The sequence below is a fragment of the Patagioenas fasciata genome, chromosome 4 (genome assembly GCF_037038585.1).
Source record: "Patagioenas fasciata isolate bPatFas1 chromosome 4, bPatFas1.hap1, whole genome shotgun sequence".
NCBI lineage: Eukaryota > Metazoa > Chordata > Aves > Columbiformes > Columbidae > Patagioenas > Patagioenas fasciata.
In genome coordinates, this window is record NC_092523.1 from 14939825 (window position 1) to 14947144 (window position 7320).

At 53.6% G+C, this 7320-nt stretch overlaps 1 long non-coding RNA gene across 1 annotated transcript; it reads right to left on the reverse strand.

Moving 5' to 3' along the window:
- Window positions 1-5608: 5608 nt before the first annotated feature.
- On the reverse strand, window positions 5609-6951 carry LOC139827974 (uncharacterized). The gene is made up of 2 exons (XR_011739122.1): window positions 6822-6951; window positions 5609-5788 (listed from the first exon to the last, which is right to left on the reverse strand). It is a non-coding gene; the product is annotated as an uncharacterized lncRNA (long non-coding RNA).
- Window positions 6952-7320: the final 369 nt, after the last annotated feature.

A 7320-nucleotide genomic window follows, 5' to 3' on the forward strand; every position in this document is an offset into this window, starting at 1 on the left:
TGTCCTATTTGTGCTTTTCCAGTGCGCCCTCCTCCCCCTCAACTTTTTGGTATATTCCCCCCTGCTGTTGTCTTCTCACTTTTCCAGGATGACTCTTGACATGCTGGCGTGCTCCCCAGCACCATCAGCTTTTTTTGGAGCTCTCCCCTCTACCACACTCTTCCTACTTTTTCAAGGTAGTCCCCCCCACAATCCTCCTCTTGCCTTTCTGGGGCACCTCTTGACCCACCAGTGTGCTCCCTACTGCTGTTCTCTTCCTATCTTTTTGGGGTATCCCCCCCACTGTCCTCATCTATGTTCTGGGGTACCTCTTGACCTACCAGTGTGCTCCCTCCCACTGTCATCTTCATTCTTCTTTGGGGTGCACCCCCATGCTGTTCTCCTTTGACATTTTCAGAGCACTCCCCCTCACTGTCCTATTTTTCCAGGGTGCCTCTAGACCTGCTGGCACACTCCCCTCCATTGTTATCTCTTTTTTGGGGCTCTCCCTGCCACTGTCTTCCACTTTTTCAGAGTGACTCTTGACTCGGTGTGCTCCCCCTCATCTCCTCTTCCAACTTTTTCGGGGTGTCCCCCCCTGCCATTCTTTTGACTTTTTTTGTGGCTGTCCCCCACTGTCCTCTTCCTACTTTTTTGAGTCACTTCCCACAGCATCCTCTTCTCCCTTTTTTGGGGTGACTCCTGACCCACTGTTGTGCTTCCCCCAGCTGTCCTCTTCCTACACTTTTGGGGTGCTCCCCCCATCCTCTTCTTTCACTTCTGGGGTGCTTGGCCCTATGTCCTCCTGTTACTTTTCCCAGATGCTTCCCCACACTGTCCTCACCTTGTTGGGGGGGCCTCTTGATCTGCCAATGTGCTCCCCACCCCCTTCCTCTTCCTACTTTTTCAGGGTGCCCTATCCCCGCTGTCCTCTTTTCACTTTCTTAGAGTGGTCCCCACCACTGCCCTCTTCTTACTTTATGAAGGGGTCTCTTCACCTGCCAGTGCGCTCCCTCTGCCATCCTCATCCACATTTTCTAGGTCCTCTCCCCCTGCTGCCCTCTTCCTGCTTGTCGAGGGTTAAGATTGCGGGGTGACAATCAAACCCTGGCAGATGTATTGTTAACCTCCTCTCCCCGCCACTTCCCCCTTTTGCCCCTCCCTCTCCCCCCTTCCCACTCAGGACAGGCAATTGGGAAGGAAAGAAGGACAGAGAGAAGAGAGTTGGAAAAATTAAAGATGTTTTACTAATGCTACTAATAAGAATAGAGAAAATAATACAAAATATGCAAAACCAATCTTGTAAGTCTCAGCAACTGCAGAGCCAGCACCCAAAGTCCTGGATTAGACTCTGTAGCCAACCAGAGCTGGATTCAGTCTCTCACTAGGTCTCCGTTCACAGGGACGACCAGCAAGGTCCTCTCCTAATGTCAGCCATGAGGAAAAGAAGGAAAAAGGGTCGAGATCCTCCTGATCTCCCACTTTTATATGAAGTATTCACGTGAATGGAATGTTATACACCATTGGTCAGTCTCTCGGTCATCAGTTTTCTCATTGCCCCTCTTGCGAGATGTCCATCCGTGCTTATCAATAAGTTTGCATTCCATTGCTAGGTTTAACCAAAACATGTGTCGGGTTCTCCAGGAAAATGCAGCTAATATGAAGGCTTTAGCTGACAGGCAAAAATTCACTAAAAGAGAAACTTGTTTTTTAACAAAACCAGGACACTGCTTTTTCAGGGTGCTCCCCCGACTCTCCTCTTCATGCTTTTCTGGGAAGCTCCCCCCTATTGTCCTCTCTTTTTCAAGGTACTCCACACCATCGTCCTCTTCTTTTTTGGGGCGCCTCTAGATCCACTGGTGTACTCCCACCCACAGTTCTCTTCTTGCTTTTTCTGGTTGCTCCTGCTGGTCATCCTCTTCACGCTTTTGCAGGGCACTCCCCGCACTGTCCTCTGCTCATATTTTTGGTGTGCTCCCCCAACACCATCCTCTTCTTACTTTTTCAGGGCATACCTCTTGAGCTGCTGTTGTGCTCCCTCCTGCCATCCTCTTTTCACTTTTTTAGGGTGCTCCTCAGCGCCATCCTCCATTTTTTGGGGCAGTCCCCCCCACTATCTTTTTTTTTTTTTTTTTTCAGGATGCTCTCCCCCTTGCTGACCTCTTTGTGCTTTTTTGGGATGCTCCCCCCTGCCATCCTCTTCTTTTTTGGGTCACTCCTCCCCATAGTCCTGTTCTCCCTTTTTCAAGGTGCCTCATGAACTGCCAGTTCACTCCCCACCACCATCCTCTTCTCACATTTTCTGGGTGTTCTCCCCACTCTCCTCTTTGTGGTTTTCTGGGTCGCTCCCCCTCACAGTTGTAGTCTTATTTTTTTAGGGCACTCCCCCCCACCGTCCTGTTTTCCCTTATTGCAGGTGCTACCCACCACCCACCCTCTTCTTTTTTTGGAGTGCCTTTTGACCTTGTGTGCTCCCCCAAACATCCTTCCTTTCTTCAGGTGCACCCCCTGCCATCATCTCCCTTTTTCAGGGTGCTCTCCCCTGCTGTCCTCTTAACACATTTTCAAGGCACTCCCTGTCCCCCATCCTATTCTCCCTTTTCCGCTGTGCTCCCCTCAACATCTTCTCATTTCTTTGGGGTGCTACTCCCCATCCTCCTTTCTTTTTCAGGCCATCCCCCCATCATGGCCCTCTTCTCCCTTTTTAGGGGTGCATCTTGACCTGTCAGTGTGCTCCCCCTGCCATTCTCATATTTTCTGGGGTGCTCCCCACTGCCATCCTTTTCTCACTTTTTAAAGGTGCTCGCCCCACCACAGTTCTCTTCTTTTTTCAGGGTTCTTCTTGATCTGCCACTGCACTCCCCCCTGCCATCCTCTTATTACTTGTTGTTCCTACCTGCTGTCCTTTTTTTGGGGTGCTCCCCACACTGTCCTCTTCTCTGTTTTGGGGTGCTGCCTCCCCACCATGGTTTTCTCCCTTCTTGGGGGATGCCTCTTGATCCAGCAGTGCGCTCCCCATGTCGTCCTCTTCTTGCTTTTTCTGGGTGCTCCCCCTGCTGTCCTCTTCTTACTTTCTTGGTGTGCTCCCCACTGCCATCCTCTTCTCACTTTTTTGAGGTGCTGCCCCCTGTGGTCCTCTTCTTACTTTTATCAGGGTGCCTCTTGATCTGCTGCTGCACTCACCCCTGCCATCCTCTTCCTACTTGTTCATGTCATTCCTTCCTGCTGTCCTTTTCCAGTGCATTTCTCCCCACTGTCCTCTTCTTACTTTTTTTGGAGTGCCTCTTGATCTACTGGTGCGCCTTACCCCACCAACCTCTTCTTGCTTTTTCTGGGTGCTTCCCTCCACCATACCGTTCTCATATTTTCAGGGCAGTCCCCCTTCCATTCTCTTCTCACATTTTCAGGGCACTTCCCCCCTGCCAACCTCTTCTTACTTTTTCAGAGTGCCTCTTGACCTGCCAGGGCTCTCCTCTCTGCCATCCTATTCTTCTGGGGGCATCTCTTGGACCACCACATCACTCTCTTTATCTTTTTTCAGGTGCTTATTGACTTGCCTGGGCTTCCATACCCTCCTCTCCACAGTCTTGATTTGTGTTTTCCCAGCAGCTCCACTGCCATCCTTTTTAATTCTTCTTCACTTGCATGCCCTCCATCATATTCCTTCTTGATTAGTCTTGGCTCACCACTTTACATTTTTTTTTTTGCTTTCTGATTTGCAAGCTGCTCAATCCCAACCAAGACACATAAGGATAAAACTACTCCAGTCCCAGGTCTATACAGTCACATGGGTCCAGCCACTGACACATCCCCACACCCCACAGCAAGGCTACCTTGCCTTGGTCCCTGCACAAGCCTTTCCCCCAGGCAGCCCCCTCACAGTAGCAGAGCTTCCCTGCATGCCCCCCACAAAGACTTTGTTTGCCAGTCACCCTGACACTTAGAGTGACACACCACATGATCATCAAGATCCCTGTGGGACCAGCACTGGCCAGGCTCTCACCCACATGGGATCCTCTTTCCCCATCTTTAGCTGCCCCTTTCCAAGGGCTAGGAGAGATGGACAACTCCCAAAAGACGACCACCCCCTCCCTCAACCACTCTGGAGCCCAAAATCCCACCCTCCCTACCTCCCAAAATCCCAGCCAACAGCCCAATCCCAACTTGACAGCAGCTGATGCTGAAGTCCCAACTTGGGCTGTCACACTCAGTGTTGCCCATCTTTCTCCTCACTCTTGACTCACAGGTCCATCACCTTCCTTCTCTTCTGTCTTGATCCCTCTTGACTCGCAGGTGCACTCCAATCCTCTTTCTTGATCCCTCTAACTTGTAGGTTCACCACCTTCCTCTTCTTTCTTGCTTTCTCCTTTGCAAGCTGCTCCACCCCAAGAGAGACCCACGACGCACTGAGCTACAACAACCTGAGGCCCATAGTCATACAGGGGCTCAGTCCAGCAGCTGACACCTCCCCACACCCCACAGCAAGGCCACCTTGCTTTGGCCCTTGCCTCCCACACAGGCCTTCCCAAAAACCCAGCCCATTCACAGCAGCAGAGCTTCCCTGCATGTCCCCCACAAAGACTTTGTTTACCAGTCACCCCTGGCACTTGCTGAAACACACCACATCAAGACTCCTGTGAGGCCAGCATTAGCCAGGCACTCAGGCAGGATCTTCTTTCCCTTCATCCTTTCATGTGCCCAGGGTGACATTCTTCTCCTCCCCAGCTTGGGATGCCTGTCTTCCTCCTCACTCTTGACTCGCAGGCCCATTACTTCCCTCTTCTTTCTTGTTTTCTCCTTTGTGAGATATTCCACTGCAAGAGACACACAGAGGACTGAGCTACACCAACCCCAGGACCCTACATTCAGATGGGGGCTGAGCCTGGGGGCTGAGACTTGCCTACACCAAGGGCACCTTGCCTTGGCTCTGCCCCTCTGCTGGAGTAGTTTCCCCACCTGCCATTCTCAGGCTGAAGCCCAATTTAATGTCATAGATGTCATAACTGAATACAAATTTCCATGGTCCTTAACTGTTTGTTTTTTACAGAGGTTCAAGCTTGCCCTGCCTCACTGCACTAGGCATGCATGGTCCTCCCAGCCCTGCCAGGAAGTGAAAAATGTCTAGAGCTGCTAGATGGATCTTCAGGTTTTGGGGTCACTTGCAGAAGCCCATTTCTCATCAGCTTTCCACACTCATCCAATTGCACCACCCAGGCAAGGCCAACTTCACCTTCTACCCTACACTTAACCTGTAAACCTCCAACTCTTAAACTGACAACCACCCACAACCTACCTACAAACTGCCCAAATCTCCAGTCCTTCCTCTCTAAACTGCATCTCATAGACAAACCTCACAAATCCACTCATCCTGCAATAATACTTCAACACCAAAAACCTCCATGAAATCTTCCACAATAACACATCACCATCAACGACTTCTAGAATGGAAAACTACACTTTCTCCTTAAGATTCCACCCTGTATTAACTGTTGACAAACACGCGCTGTCCTCACCAAAGCCAAACACACACTGCAACAGCCAGTGCAAGTCAAAGTTGTGTGTGCAGCACAATATTGCAAGGGTGAGCTAACACAGAACTGGGCTTGAAAGCTGCAGAGTGTACACCCTGTGGTTTGATCTGGCATTTTACTGGCAATCTGTGTTTCCCCTGGGAGAAGTGTATAGGCAGAGGCTGCTTAACGGCAGGACTGAAATGGTTCTCCAGGTCTCTGAAGCTGAGAGTAATCAATATTATCTGTGTTGTGGCACAGGAACTTCTTGTCCACTTGCTTCTCCATTCAATCAGGTGCTGCAAGAGAGAGAGAAATAAATATTCAGGACAGCATTAAGAACCTGAACACCTCTGTCCCCAAGCCTGAAGAAATTCTAGGAGGTCTGATCTAAGTTTTGCCATTCTCCCCCACCTTACTGAGATGCATCACTGCAGAAATTTCTGTCGTAAACACATTCCTGACCCATCTGAAGCACTTCAAGGTTCTGACCCCAGCATCCCTTTCCCAGGGTAACTTGGCACTTCCCTTTGGAGCCACACCTCATGGCCATCACTCCTGAAGTACCTCAGCATTTACCATTGAAACCTTTCTTGATGACACCCTCTCCTTGAGGTTCCTCAGTGTGTCCTGAGGAAGCCTCCACCGATGTCATCCCTACCGTGAGGTACCTCAGCCCTTCCCGCCTAAGTCCATTCGGCGCCATCCCCGCCCGAAGCACTGCGGTATTTCCGGCCAAACCTCCTTCGGCACCGCACCCTCCCCGCGGTACCTCAGCCTTTCCTGGCCAAGGGCCCCCGTCCGGCTCCGTTCCTTCCCCTGAGGTAACTCAGCCCCTCCCACCGAAGCTCCTTCAGCACCACAACCCCCACGATACCTCAGCGTTTCCTGCTGAACTCCCACTCGGTGCAGTCCCCTCCCTCCCTGAGGAACCGCAGCCCCTCCCCTCGACCTCTTAACGCCCCACTGCGCCGCTCCAGCACTCCCCTTCCCGACTCGGCGCCGTCCCCACAGACCCGCTTCCCTCCCTCTGCCTTGGAGTCACTGCGGGCTTCACCCTCAGCAGCGGCGCCCGCACCTGAGCCCCGCTCAGCGCTCAGCCCGGGGCTCTCGTCCCTCAGAGCCACGCGCGTGTTTCCCGCCCCGCGCCGCTCTCTCCCCCGCCCGGAGTCTCGACATCTCCCTGTGCCGCCCGGGGGGCTGGCTGCACCTCACCCTCCTCCTTCCCAAACCACCTCGTCCCCCGCCCTCCTTCCCAAATCACCTCGTCCGTCTCCCTCCAGCCTCCCCCCGCAACAGCCGGTGTCAGGGCGGCCCCACCAGGGCGCTCACCGTTTGCCGCTCCGCGCTTCACACCCGCAGCTGCGACGTGACGCTGCCGCCTCACCCGAGAGCACGCGCCGCCAAACGCGCGCAGCGCGCACCGGAGGCGTTTATGCGCCCGCCCATCCCGCGTACGAGCCAGTCCCGTCCGAGCCCGGCAGCAGGCCCCGCCTCCCCCCTCCCGCCACGGAACGGCTGCAGGGCGGACCAATCCCGATCGGAGCGCGTCCGGGCTGACCCCGGTGGGACAGTGACCCGTCTGGACAGCGACACGGCTGGACAGTGACCCCGCGGGACAGTGACCCGGCTGGACAGCGACACGGCTGGACAGTGACCCCGCGGGACAGTGACTCGGCTGGACAGCGACACGGCTGGACAGTGACCCCGCGGGACAGTGACTCGGCTGGACAGCGACACGGCTGGACAGTGACCCCGCGGGACAGTGACCCGGCTGGACAGCGACACGGCTGGGCACCGACACGCGGTCCGGACCTCCTCGGGTTGGCGC